This window comes from Oncorhynchus mykiss, chromosome 19 (assembly GCF_057628025.1).
Source record: "Oncorhynchus mykiss isolate SJ-2025 chromosome 19, ASM5762802v1, whole genome shotgun sequence".
Lineage (NCBI taxonomy): Eukaryota > Metazoa > Chordata > Actinopteri > Salmoniformes > Salmonidae > Oncorhynchus > Oncorhynchus mykiss.
This window is the reverse complement of record NC_143040.1, coordinates 63,100,102-63,114,356: the sequence shown is the minus strand read 5'-3', so window position 1 is coordinate 63,114,356 and position 14,255 is coordinate 63,100,102. Positions and strand designations below refer to the sequence as shown.

The following is a 14,255-nucleotide window of genomic DNA, read 5'->3' as shown; positions in this document are numbered from 1 at the left end:
AAATCCAGATTCGTCCATATGACTGCCAGATCACTCCAGAGAAGGTGTTTTCACTGCTCCAGAGTCCAATGCTGGCAAGCTTAACACCACTCCAGCCAACGCTTGGCATTGTGCATGGTGATCTTAGCCTTGTGTGCAGCTGCTCGACCATGGAGACTCATTTCATGAAGCTCCCAACAAACAGTACATGTGGTAACCTTGCTTCCTGATGCAGTTTGGTACTCAGTAGTGAGTGTTGCAACCAAGGAAAGACGATGTTTACACAGTACGCGCTTCAGCACTCGAAGGTCCTGAGCTGTGAGCTTGTGTGGCCTACCACTTTGAGGCTGAGCCGTTGTTGCTCCTAGACGTTTCCACTTCACAATAACAGCACTTACAGTTGACCTCTAGCAGGGCAGAAATCTGACAAATTAACTTTTTGAAAAGGTGGCATCCCATGATGGTGCCATGTTGAAAGTCACTGAGCTCTTCAGTAAGGCCATTCTACTGCCAGTGTTTGTCCATGGAGATTGCATGGCGGTGTGCTCGATTTTCCACACCTGTCAGCAACGGATGTGGCTGATATAGCCGACTCCACTAATTTGAAGGGGTGTCCACATACTTTTTTAAATACAGTGTGTAATGGCCTTGAGTGGAGGATAAAACCAGTACCAGGCCTGGGGGCTCATACTGTGCTCGACTCAACTCACACTGCCATATTCCCTGCTTACAGTTTGTGTTTTTAATGTGGTATATTGTGCGTGTGTTAGTATGTGTGTGTTTGTGTGTGAATGTCTGTGTTTGTGTGTGTCTCTCTCTCTCTCTCTCTTTCTCTCTCCGTAGGTATGTGTGATGCATTGTTGGGGAGCACAGCAGTGTGACAGATCATGTTCCCAGGCAGGGCTGCTGTAGAGAAGAAGAGGTCTACTGCACTGCTATAGAGAAGAAGAGGTCGACTGTGCTGCTATAGAGAAGATGTCTACTGCGCTGCTATAGAGAAGAAGTCTACTGTGCTGCTATAGAGAAGAAGATGTCTACTGTGCCGCTGTCGAGAAGAAGAGGTCTACTGTGCTGCTATAGAGAAGAGGTCTACTGCACTGCTATAGAGAAGAAGAGGTATACTGTGCTGCTTTAGGGAAGATGTCTACTGTGCTGCTATAGAGAAGAAGAGGTCTACTGTGCTGCTATAGAGAAGAAGAGGTCTACTGTGCTGCTATAAAGAAGAAGAGGTCTACTGCGCTGCTATAGAGAACGACCTCAAGGTCTTCCGTGTTAATGAACTAATTACTCTCCAAATTGGAGGCGTTCACTGTGCCTCCCATCCCAGCCACTATATGTATTTTCTGGGGCCTAATGGCCTGATGGCAGACATTCCTTTCTCAGTGTCCTTGACCATACTCCCAGCATTATCTTCATTGATTAGACATAGCCTAAGGAATAGCCATTTTATGGTCTAAGAAATATTGTCTTCCATTAAATGTAGAACGTATCTGTTGAATACAGGCCTGGTGTGGTGTTGCATTTAGGTTAACCACAGACAAATGTGTTATTATGCCGATTGCAACGTTAGTTAATTGTGTCACTGATTCATTGTGACTAAACCACTTAATTGTATCCGATTTTGTAGGCTTTAGCGTTTGTCAATGTGTCACTGACTGATTGTGTCTTGTGTGGTGGTTGTGTGGCAATGCTTGGATCCATCTGTGGTGATGACTCATTTGTGCACCATCCCCCTAACCCCACCCCTTCTCTTTCTCCTTTTGTCTCTCCATCCCCTTCCCTCATCCCTCTCATATTCTTCTTCTCTGTGTACAGTACATATTTCCCCTACTCTCTCCCCCGTTCTGTTCTTTCCCCCATATCTCTGTGTTTCTTCTGTCCCCTCACCCCCCCTTCCATCTCTCCTATCTCTTTTTTTCTCCTATAGATGGGTCAGGGAGTGCTGGGCTGGGCAGTGGCAGCAGCAGCTGCAGAAGGAGCAGCTGCTGTGTGTGAGCTACAGCTTTTCCCCTCAGCCAGGCTGCCTGGGCAGGGCTTGTCTCAGCAGGGTACCACCATCCTGCCAACACCCCTCCAACCAGCCACACACACACCACACACACACACACACACACACACACACACACACACACACACACACACACACACACACACACACACACACACACACACACACACACACACACACACACACACACACACACACACACACACACACACACACACACACACACACACACACACACACACACACACAAACCGGGTCAGAGACATAGCAAGAGAGATAAAGAAACCCATATGCACAGACACAATGCAATTTCACACACATTCATATTAGAATACAGTCCTATTCAATAAGCCCACCAGTGAATCATCCCCATATAATTCTGACAGTAATGTATGGAAATAGGCGAACAGAACTTCTATGAGTCATCATTGCTTTATGCAACTTGTGCAGAGAATGAAATCTTGAAATATGTGTAATGTAAAGGGAGAAATAATAATGCAAGTGTTTTATATATGACAGACCCTGGCACTTGTATCACACACCCTCTAGTCAATTACATCCTGAGTTTCAAGGGTTAGTGCCCAGGGCAATGTTAACTGTATACTCAAGGAGAAGAGAAATCATCATGTTCTATTTAGAGGAAGATTCTCAACGGCCTCTCGCCCCGAGTTGGAGGTCTTTTGAGCATCCATCTTTTCTTCCATCAAATTACAGATCCTTTTAAAAACCTGACTCATGTTGTTGCTGTTTCATCTGGTCGCTTTAATGAGAAGCCAGCCCGAGGCGGTTATTATTTCCAGAGGTAAACAAACGAAGACGGGACCAATGTCTGTCTGTTGACTGTAGTCCTCCTCTGGTTGCCTTGACTTATCACAAAGGGAGAAGAAGAAGAATATAAGAAGAAGAAGAAGGTGATGTCATTCTATGAGGGAACGCTCAGGGAATAGTGCCCTGTCATCAGACTCAGTCATGCAGAAGAAGAAGGAAGGGAAAGAAGTTCTCTCATTGCACCGCTGCACCGTCACTTCTGTCTCTGCAGCAGGGCCTGTCTGTCTGCCTGACTGGCCTCTGCCTCTCCCCCCAATTCTTTCATCTCACTCTTTCTCTGCTTGCCTGACTATCCTTTTGTTTTTATCCATCACCTACCTCTCGCCTCACTCTATCTCTCCTTCCCTCTCTTCCCCCTCTCTCTTGCCTACACCTCACCTATATCCTGTCTAATATTTGCCTTTCCCTATCTCCCAGCCCGTCTTCCTCTACCCCTGTGTTTATCCCTGTCCCCCACACTTCCCCTCCCCTCCCTCTCCTCGACACTCATCTCCTTCTTTCTTCCTCTGTTTCCCTCGTCATGCTCCAGGGCTTGTGTGGGAACTGTGGTGCTCTGTTGTGGTCTTGGACCGAGGTCGGTCTATAGGCCCAGAGTGGTGCTGCTGTACCCTGCTCTTCTCTGCTCTGCTCTGCCCTGTAGTGTGTGTGTGTGTGTGTGTGTGTGTGTGTGTGTGTGTGTGTGTGTGTGTGTGTGTGTGTGTGTGTGTGTGTGTGTGTGTGTGTGTGTGTGTGTGTGTGTGTGTGTGTGTGTGTGTGTGTGTGCGTGCGTGCGTGTGTGTCTGTGTCTGTGTCTGTGTCTGTGTGTGTGTGTATGTGTTCTCCTGGCACCTGAGAAGATTGGGATGCTGGGCAGTTTATGTTAGGTTTGAGGGCCAGAGGAGGGCCGGGGATAGGGGTCACTAAGAAGGCCGGGGATAGGGGCCACTTGGAGGTCCGGGGTAGGGGTTACTAGGAGGCCCGGGGGTAGGGGTTACTAGGAGGGCCGGGGATAGGGGTCACTAGGAGGGCCGGGGTTCAGCAGCACCATTCAGACCCTTGGCCCCGGCTCAAAGCTTCAGGGTGATAGAGGATCATACTTTGGGGGTGAATTGTTTCCCCAATTCAAAAAGGACACAGTGAAGGAACTCCCAAACAAGCACCAACAATTTTCTGTTGTGCTGTTATACTGAGTTGAGTTCTATTGCACAGCACTAGCCATAATGGCGGTGTGGACCAATATAGCTGGTTTTAGTTGGTTTTTAATAATCAAGTTGTCTGCATGTGTTCTCAAGGGCTGGCGGTTGTAGGTTGTGCCTCCTGGTGGGAAGGTGTTCATCTTTCACATTTACGATACTCATACGGGTAGAAGCCAATAATGAGGCAGCGCTTGGTTTGATGGTTTAGAAAGTTTGGAAAATGTGTTCCATTGAAAAGGTTACTAGCTTTTGATTTTGGATCCCGCAACACGGTTGGCGTCAGTTGCTGGGACCGCTGCTATCTGTCCAGAGATCTTGTCGACCGAGGGTCTGATGATGAGCTGCTTGGCGTAGCAGCTTACCTGCTACCATTATTAGCTGCCTATCAAGCTAGCTGGGTTTCCTTGAGGGCTTGAAAGCAGCCTGTGACGCAGTTAGCCCTTGTGGCTGGGACCGCTGATTGTCGCGGGCTTGTGGCTGTCTTGATCCCTACTGTTTGGTACTGTTTCCATCTTCCCTGCGACCTACCCTGCCTTGAATTGTGGGCAGTAACAGCGTAACTGTTGCTACCATGACAAAGACCAAAGCCAGTGGAAGTACCGTTGAAGACAGTGGTGTCTCTCTATCACAGGTGAAGGATCTTATAAACAAACACAAATAGTTTTACAAGCAGTTTCCAGCTTCAAGTGTTCCAGCCACAGGGCTGGAAAACCCACCACGGCTCAACAGACAGGCCCAGGCCGATAGTTGTCAAGTTCGTGAGGTTCGAGGTCAATGTAGAGGTTCTGGAAAGAACCAATAACTTGAGGGTAATGTACATTTTCCTCAACGAGGACTATCCTGAAGCTGTGCTCCAGAAGAGGAAAGAACTTATCCCAGCCACGAAAGCTGCCAGAGCAAAGGGGACAATGCTTACATCCGATATGACAGGCTCCTTGTCCACCCTCCCTCCCAAGAGCATGGGAGGGATGAGAGAGCCAAGCCTATGGGTTCATAGCTCTAACCCCGCAGCACACACATACACTTACACACACCAACTGATTAATGGACATGTCACGTCCTGACCTTAGTTCCTTTTTTATGTCTCTGTTTTAGTTTGGTCAGGGCGAGGGTTGGGGTGGGCATTCTATGTTGTGTTTTCTAGGTTTTCTATTTCTATGTGTTTGGCCTGGTATGGTTCCCAATCAGTGGCAGCTGGCAATCGTTGTCTCTGATTGAGAACCATACTTAGGCAGCCTGTTTTTCCACTATGATTTGTGGGTAGTTGTTTTCTGTCTCTGCACCAGACAGAACTTTTTCGTTTGTTCGCGTTGTTATTTTTGTGATTTCAGTGTTCATTAAATAATTTGGACATACTGTATAACCTAGAGGATTTAGGGAGAAGGGGGAGAGGGATGAAGTGAAGAAGAGAGACTGTTATTGTGAGTATGTGGTCTCACCTGGTGTCCACACTAAGTGGCTACAGAGTAGTTTATGCTGAAAAACAGACACGAGGACAAACAATAGAAGATAATGTCAATAGAAGATACTGTTTGTGACGCAGACACCTATTGGACTGTACCGGCAAACATTTAAAGATAGAGGGCTATGTGTCTCACCACTTGGTTATTGCAAGGCTAACCCCCAGGGAAATCATGACTTGGTAGCAACAGATAGTCCAATGAAAATGGCTGTGTTTGTGGTGTAAATCTGAAAATTAGCAGCTGACATCTTAAGGGTTTTTTAATTCATGCACGTGACAGGTTCCATGTACAACAAGACAGGCAGAGATGGAGAAAAAGAACCCAGAACAGTTTAATTACCTCTGGTTATGGACACTTTGCCAGAAATAAAGCTTCCATAGCCTGTTCCTCGGACAGTGAACATCTGGCAATATCTACATTTTCGACGCCTTGGTCAGCTCGCTCTCTGAAAGTAAAGAAAACAGCTTATTTTTATAGATATGAAAACAATAACTGAGATATGACCGTTCAATCTAAAGCAGCAGATGTCATTTTTAGGATAAGTCAATACAGCCCAGTGCTGCTTACCTGAGATGAGATGAGATGCCATGTTCACAGGTGTCCACTTCGACTTCCTTTGTGTAAGAAAAAAGTTGCTTTCAGAACAATTATTTTTGATTGAAAATAAAAAAGGTTTTGCTTTCGACAATCTGTTCTTTCGGACAAAACTTGAAAAAAAACTACTTGTGTAGAAAGTAAACAACAGCGTAATGAAAAAGTAGGGAAAAAATAAAAACTTCTGACTATTTCTGGTCTAGTGATCGATGACAAATGAACTCGATGCCCAGACTTACATAATTACAAGGAGGAGATTCTCCTGATTAAAATGGTGCCTGTGTAACAGTTTTGTTTCCTTCCCTCTCCTTGCCCCTACCTGGACTCAAACCAGGGACCCTCTGCACACACAGACAACAGCCACCCTAGAAGTGTCGTTACCCATCGCTCCACAAAAGCTGCAAGGGGAACAACTACTTCAAGGTCTCAGAGTGAGTGACATCACCAATTGAAACGCTAGTAGCGCGCACCCGCTAACTAGCTAGCCATTCTACACCAGTTACACCAGACTTGAAAAAAAATCAAAATACACACATTGCGAGATATTTGGCGAAATAGACAGACATGCTTATATTTCCCCCATGGGAAACAATGGGAAGACCACAGAGTTCGAATATTATTTTGTTGTTTACATTTTGTTGTTTACATTTTAACTATAAAACAACATGAGCAGGTCTCATTACCAACAATAGCGAAGCAGGCATTGTGGCGTTGAAAATTAAGCTGGGAATAGAACGTTCGTGCCACGATGCTCAATAGAACTAATAGGAGCTGGCAGGGTGAAAAATGCACTAACACGAAGCCTGTTTTTTTCGTGAATACTTCAAAACGACAGCAATTAGCTGGAAAATATGGTCATATTATGAAACTGGTCTCCACAGCGGATGCAATGAACTAGTTTTTATCAGAAAAGAACATTGTTAAGAATTTCATGTGTCCAGCCTACCATCTACACGGATTTCAGAGCACTCTCCTCTGAGTGTACCAGAGAGCAGAATAATTACTTTACCAGCGCTCAACGCCCGTTGAATATGGCCGGTTTCAGTAAACGTTGGGAAAAAAATCGTAATTAAATTGTTTCCAGCAGCACATTTACAGTCAGCAACGCTCTGGTTAACACAAAAACTTCCTTGCCAGCTCTGCTAGGGCGAGTAAAATGGTCAGAGTGGTCTCATTTGTGTTAGGAAGTAGCTAGCCAACGTAAGCTTGGGTGCTTGACTGCCGTTGTAAGACTAGGACGCTCAAATCAACCCTTCTCCTCGGCCCGAACGTCCAGAGTTTATAAACGGACAATTTTTCTCTGAATGGAAACACCATAATATTGATCAAATTAATTAAGCCAATTGCTTAAAATCAATCCCATATACTATGTTATTTCAAAAAAGGTTTAAATTCTCTGGTAATGCCAATACGGAATACTAGCAAATGCTTCTCAAAGATGCCCTCTGGTGGTCAAACTAGCAATAACTTGCAGTAACAGAAGAAATGGCTGAGAATTAAATGACGTGCCACAGAATGCTGCAGCAGCACGCAGGGTGTGCCGCAGTATGACTCAACCTCTAAAGGAGGAACCAACGTAGGAAGGAGGTCTGAGATCTGGCCGGGTGGTGCCAGAATAACAACCTATCTCTCAACGTAACCAAGACTAAGGAGATTATTGTGGACGTCAGGAAAAGGAAGACCAAGCACGCCCCAATTCTCATCGACGGGGCTGTAGTGGAGCAGGTTGAGAGCTTCAAGTTCCTTGGTGTCCACATCACTAACAAACTAGAATGGTCCAAACACACCAAGACAGTCATGAAGAGGGCACGACAAAGTCTATTCCTCCTCAGGAAACTAAAAAGATTTTGCATGGGTCCTCAGATCCTCAAAAGGTTCTACAGCTGCAACATCGAGAGCATCACTGCCTGGTATGGCAACTGCTCGGCCTCCGACCGCAAGACACTACAGATGGTAGTGCGTACGTCTCAGTACATCACTGGGGCTAAGCTGCCTGCCATACAGGACCTATACACCAGGCGGTCTCAGAGGAAGGCCATAAAAATTGTCAAAGACCCCAGCCTCCCCAGTCATAGACTGTTCTCTCTACTTCCGCATGGCAAGCGGTACCGGAGTGCCAAGCCTAGGACCAAAAGGTTTCTCAACAATTTTTACCCCCAAGCCATAAGACTCCTGAACAGGTAATCAAATGGCTATCCGGACTATTTGCATTGTGCCCCCCCCCCAACCCCTCTTTTACGCTGCTGCTACTCTCTGTTTATCATGTATGCATAGTCACTTTAACTATACATTCATGTACATACTACCTCAATTAGCCCGACTAACCGGTGCCAAAGCACATTGGCTACCTGGACTACCTGCATTGTATCCCGCCACCCACCACCCGCCAACCCCTCTTTTATGCTACTGCTACTCGCTGTTTATCATATATGTATAGTCACTTTAACCATACATACTGTATATATACATACTACCTCAATCAGCCTGACTAACCCGTGTCTGTATGTAGCCTTGCTACTGTTATAGCCTTGCTACTGTATATAGCCTCGCTACTGTATATAGTCTTGCTACTGATATAGCCTCGCTACTGCATATAGCCTTCCTACTGATATAGCCTCGCTACTGTATATAGCCTTGCTACTGATATAGCCTCGCTACTGTATATAGCCTTGCTACTGATATAGCCTCGCTACTGAATATAGCCTCGCTACTGTTATAGCCTTGCTACTGTTATAGCCTTGCTACTGTATATAGCCTTGCTACTGATATAGCCTCGCTACTGTATATAGCCTTGCTACTGATATAGCCTTGCTACTGTATATAGCCTTGCTACTGTTATAGTCTTGCTACTGTTATAGCCTCGCTATTGTATATAGCCTTGCTACTGTTATAGCCTCGCTACTGTATATTGCCTTGCTACTGATATAGCCTCGCTACTGTATATAGCCTCACTACTGTTATAGCCTTGCTACTGTTATAGCCTCGCTACTGTATATAGCCTTGCTACTGATATAGCCTCGCTACTGTATATAGCCTTGCTACTGTTATTTTTCACTGTCTTTTTTGCTTTTGTTTTTATTTCTTTACTTATCTATTGTTCACCGAATACCTTTTCTTAACTTAAAAATTGCACTGTTGGTTAGAGCCTGTAAGTAAGCATTTCACTGTAAGGTCTACACCTGTTGTATTCGGTGCACGTGACAAATAAACTTTAATTTGATTTGATTTGAAACAGACTTTTTGAACTGTTAAGGCTCCATGGATTGATGAGGAATTGAAAAACTGTACGGTTGAAAGAGACGGGGTAAAAGGAGTGGCTAATAAGTCTGGCTCCACATCTGACTGGCTGATTTACTGCAAATTGAGAAATGATGTGACTAAATTTAACAAAAAGAAGAAGAAAGTGTTTTATAAAGCCAAGATCAATGACATAAAGAATGATGGAAAAAAATGTTGGCATACTTTAAATGAGCTGAAAGACTAATTGAAATCCATCTTTCATCAAATCAGATTCATCACAAAACCGTTTTATGTTGCCCATTATTTTAATGTTTACTTCAGTGGCAAAGTGGGTAAACTTAAGCAGGAAATGCCAACAGTGAAAACAAAGAATAATGAAAGAAAAGCATTGTAAGTTTGAATTTTATAAAGTTAGTGTATGACAGTTACACAGGTTGAAAAAATATTGTTATCGATCAATAATGACAACCTCCTGGCATTGACAACTTAGATGGAAGGCCACTGAGGATAGTAGATGACTCTATGGCCACATCTGTCATATCTTTAATCTAAGTATAGAGGAAGGTGTTTGTCCTCAGGCCTGGAGGGAAGCCAAAGTCATTCCGCTACCCAAGAGTGGTAAAACAACCTTTATTGTTTCTAACAGCAGACCAATCAGCTAGCTGCCAGCGCTTAGAAAACTGTTGGAAAACATTGTGTTTGATCAAATACACTGCTATTTCTCTGTAAACAAATTGACAACAGACTTTCAGCATTCTTATAGAGATGGGCACTTAACATGTACTGCACTAACAAAAATGACTGATGATTGGTTGAAATAAATTATAACAAGGAAATTGTAGAAGCTGTACTGTTAAATTTCAGTGGAGCCTTTTGTGGTAGCCATGCTGGTTAAGTGTGCATTGAATTCTAAATAAATCACAGACAGTGTCATCAACAATGCACCATCACACCTCCTCCTCCATGCTTCACGGTGGAAACCACACATGCGGAAATCATTCGTTCACCTACTCTGCATCTCACAAAGACATGCCGGTTGAAACCAAAAATCTGACATTTTGACTCATCAGACCAAAGGACAGATTTCCACAGAGACTCTTCTTCTAATTTTTTTTATTTATTTATTATTATTTTTTTTACCTTTATTTAACTAGGCAAGTGAGTTAAGAACAAATTCTTATTTACAATGACAGCGGGTTAACTGCCTGTTCAGGGGCAGAACGACAGATTTGTACCTTGTCAGCTCGGGGGTTTGAACTGGCAACCTTCCGGTTACTAGTCCAACACTCTAACCACTGCTGTCCTTTAGAAGTGGTATCTTTGCAGCCTGATTCATGCAATCTCCCCTGAAAGGTTGATGTTGAGATGTGTCTGTTACTTGAACTCTGTGAAACATTTAGGGGGTGCAATTTCTGAGGCTCGTAACTCTAATGGACTAATCCTCTGCAACAGAGGAAACTCTGGGTCTTCCTTTCCTGTGGCGGTTCTCATGAGAGCCAGTTTCATCATAGCACTTGATGGTTTTTGCAACTGTACTTGAAGAAACTTTCAAAGTTCTTGAAATGTTCTGTATTGACTGATCTTCATGTCTTCAAGTAGTGATGGACTGTCATTTCTCTTTGCTTTTTTGACCTGTTCTTGCCATAATATGTACTTGGTCTTTTACCAAATCGGGCTATCTTCTGTATACCACCCCTACCTTGTCACAACAGAACTGATTGGCTGAAACATATTAAGAAGGAAAGAAATTCCACAAATTAACTTTTAACAAGGCACACCTGTTAATGGAAATGCATTCTGGGTGACTAACTCATGAAGCTGGTTGAGAGAATGCCAAGAGTGTGCAAAGCTGTCATCAAGGTGTACCACAGAGCAGTTCTCTAGGCCCTCTACTTTTGCTCTATTTTTACCAATGACTTGCCACTGGCATTAAACAAAGCCTGTGTTTCCAATTATGCTGATGATTCAACCATATACGTGTCAGCAACCACAGCTAATGAAGTCACTAAAACCCTTACCAACGAGTTGCAGTCAGTTTCGGAATGGGCGGCCTGTAATAAACTGGTCCTGAACATCCCTAATACTAAGATCACTGCATTTGGTACAAAACATTCCATAAGCTCTAGAATCCGGTAATGAATGGTGTGGCTGAACAAGTTGAGGAGACTAAATTACTTGGTGTTGCCTTAGATTGTAAACTGTCATGGTCAAAACATGTAGATTCAATGGTTGTAAAGTGGGGAGAGGTCTGTCTGTAATAAATATATGTTGTGCTTTTTTGACATCACAATCCACAAAGCAAGTCCCGCAGGCTCTAGTTTTGTCTTAACTTTATTATTGACAAGCCATGTGGTCAAGTGCTGCTAAGAAATACCTAGTTAAGCTGCAGCTGGCCCAGAACAGAGCGGCACGTCTTGCTCGTATTTATAATCAGAGGGCGAATAGAAATACTATGTATGCCAGTCTTTCTTGGCTAAGATTTGAGAAGAGACTGACTGTTTATTTTTTATAAGAAACATTAAAATGTTGAAAATTCCAAATGGTTGGCATAGTCAACTTACACACAGTTCTGACACACACACTTACCCTCCCATGAGATGTCTTCAGGGGTATTTTCATAGTCCCCAAATTACAGTATTATATAGAGCCATTATTGGATGGAACTCCCATCCATCTCATATTGCTCAAATGAACAACGAACCTGGTTACAAAAAGCAACACCTCACGACCCAATGCTTCCCCCCAGATTTTACCTAGATATTTTGTGTGTATGTATTGATATTTAGGCTATGTGTGCCTTTTATAAAATGATGTAGTTCTGTCCGTGAGCTGTTCTTTTCTATTAATGTTCTGTATTATGTCATCTTTCATGTTATGTGTGGACCGCTGGAAGAGTAGCTGCGGCTTTTGCAGCAGCCAATGGGGATCCTAATAAAATACCAAAAATAATTCCAAAGTCTGTGTTGCTGTTGGAAGGCTATATTTTTATTAGTAAACAGCAGAGCATGCCCTTCAGGCTACTTCCTGCAACCAACCAAATAATGTAAAGGTTCATCTTCAGTTTATTGCCATCAGCAGTCAGACAGATAGTATCTTTCCAGATTCTATACGTCAGGTCCACTATTGATCCGGCGAAGTCAGCGGCCCCCTATAGATGACATTTCATGCCCAGCCCATTACATCACTATCAATGTCAAGCATCCAGCACCATTCAGAATGACCAGACTTGAGTTGCTGGGATCAATAGCTTCTGGCTAAATACTACATTCATCCATTCACTGGCCACGTTCTAGTAATTTAATGGCTTTATCTTATAGGGAAGTCGGAGAAGGAGGATATGATTGGCAGTTTGGGCTTAAATACTTGTGTGTTTAGAACTAATGTTACATTATCTATGGGAGCACTCCAGAAAACACCAGCTAAATCTGAGATTGGGCATCTTTTCTTACTTTCAATGACAGGCTTATATTGTTATCTACCCTATTCATCTGTATGTATTTCATCTAAGGGGAAACAATGAGCTCTGATTGGCCAATGCTCTGCCTCTCCATCTCCTCTCCCTCTCCTTTCCTCTTCTCTCCTCTCCCTCACTTCTCCTCTTCCTCTTCCTCTCTTCTCCCTCTCCTCCTCTCCTCTCCTCTCCTCTCATATCTCTCTCCCTCTCCTCTCATGTCCCTCTCCACTGTCTCTCTTCTCCCTCTCCTCTCCCTCTCATTTGCCTCTCTTCTCCATCTCCTCTCCACTATATATTTTACCTCAAGGTGATGTCATTCAGAAACACAATGTCAACTTTCACTGCTATGCAGATCACACACCGCTGTACATTTCGATGAAACATTGTGAAACCCAAAATTTGCCTACACTGTAAAACTGTGTTTCAAACATAAGTAAGTGGACAGTATCAATAAATAAAAAAATCACGAACAAAACAGAGATGCTAGTTCTAGGTCCCAAGAAAGAAAGGTACTGAGCTGTTGCAACCTCTACAACCACTGTGATTATTATTTGACCATGCTTGTCATCCATGAGCGTTTGAACATCTTCAAGAACAATCTGGCCTTAATGGCCATGTACTGTTATAATCTCCACCCGGCACAGCCAGAAGAGGACTGGCCACCCCTCAGAGCCTGGTTCCTCTCCAAGTTTCTTCCTAGGATCCTGCCATTCTAGGGAGTTTTGCCTAGCCACCATGCTTCTACATCTGCATTGCTTGCTGTTTGGGGTTTTAGACTGGGTTTCTCTCTCTCTCTCGCTCTCTCTCTCTCTCTCTCTCTCTCTCGGTCTCGCTCCCTGTCCCCTGCCTCTGCCTCTGCCTCTCATGTCCTCTCCTCTCCTCTCCTTTGCCTCCCTCTCCTCTTCTTTCCCTCCCTCTCCTCTCCTCACCCTCTCCTCTGCCTCTCATTTTCTCTCTCCCTCTCTTCTTCCTTTCCACTCCTCTCCTCTGCCTCTCCTATATTATCTTCTCTTATCTTCTCCCTCTCCCACCCTCTCTTCTCACTCTCCTTCCCTCTCTTCTACCTCTCACTGTCCTTCTCCTTTCTTCTCTTCTCCTCTCCCCTGCCTTTTCTCTCCCTCTGCCTATCCCTCTCCCTTTCTCTCTTCCTCTCCCATTCTTCTCCCCTCCCCCTCTTCTCCATATCTTCTCCCTATTATCTCCATCTTCTCTCCCTGTCCCTCTACTTTCCCGATCCCTTTCTTCTCCCTCTCCTCTCCCTCTTTGCTTCCTCTCCTCTGCCTCTCCCTCTCCTCTACATTTCCTCTACTCTACTCTCCCTCTCCTTTCCCTCCTACCTCTCCTCTCCCTTTCCCTCTCCTTCCCCTCCCTCCTACCTCTCCTCTCCCTCTCCCTCTCCTTTCCCTCCTACCTCTCCTCTCCCTCTCCCTCTCCCTCTCCTTTCCCTCCTACCTCCCCCTCTCCCTCTCCACTCTTTTTATCTCCTCTCTTGCTCTCTCCTCTGCTTCTGCTTC

General features: G+C 44.4%; 1 long non-coding RNA gene across 1 annotated transcript in view; it reads left to right on the top strand.

Moving 5' to 3' along the window:
* Positions 1 to 12,236, top strand: part of LOC149975260 (uncharacterized) — a 68,996-nt gene extending 56,760 nt beyond the window's left edge. Inside the window, exons 3-4 of the long non-coding RNA XR_016489036.1 lie at positions 823 to 1,095; positions 1,795 to 12,236. This is a non-coding gene — a long non-coding RNA (uncharacterized LOC149975260). The remainder of the gene's footprint in view (positions 1 to 822; positions 1,096 to 1,794) is intronic.
* Positions 12,237 to 14,255: the final 2,019 nt, after the last annotated feature.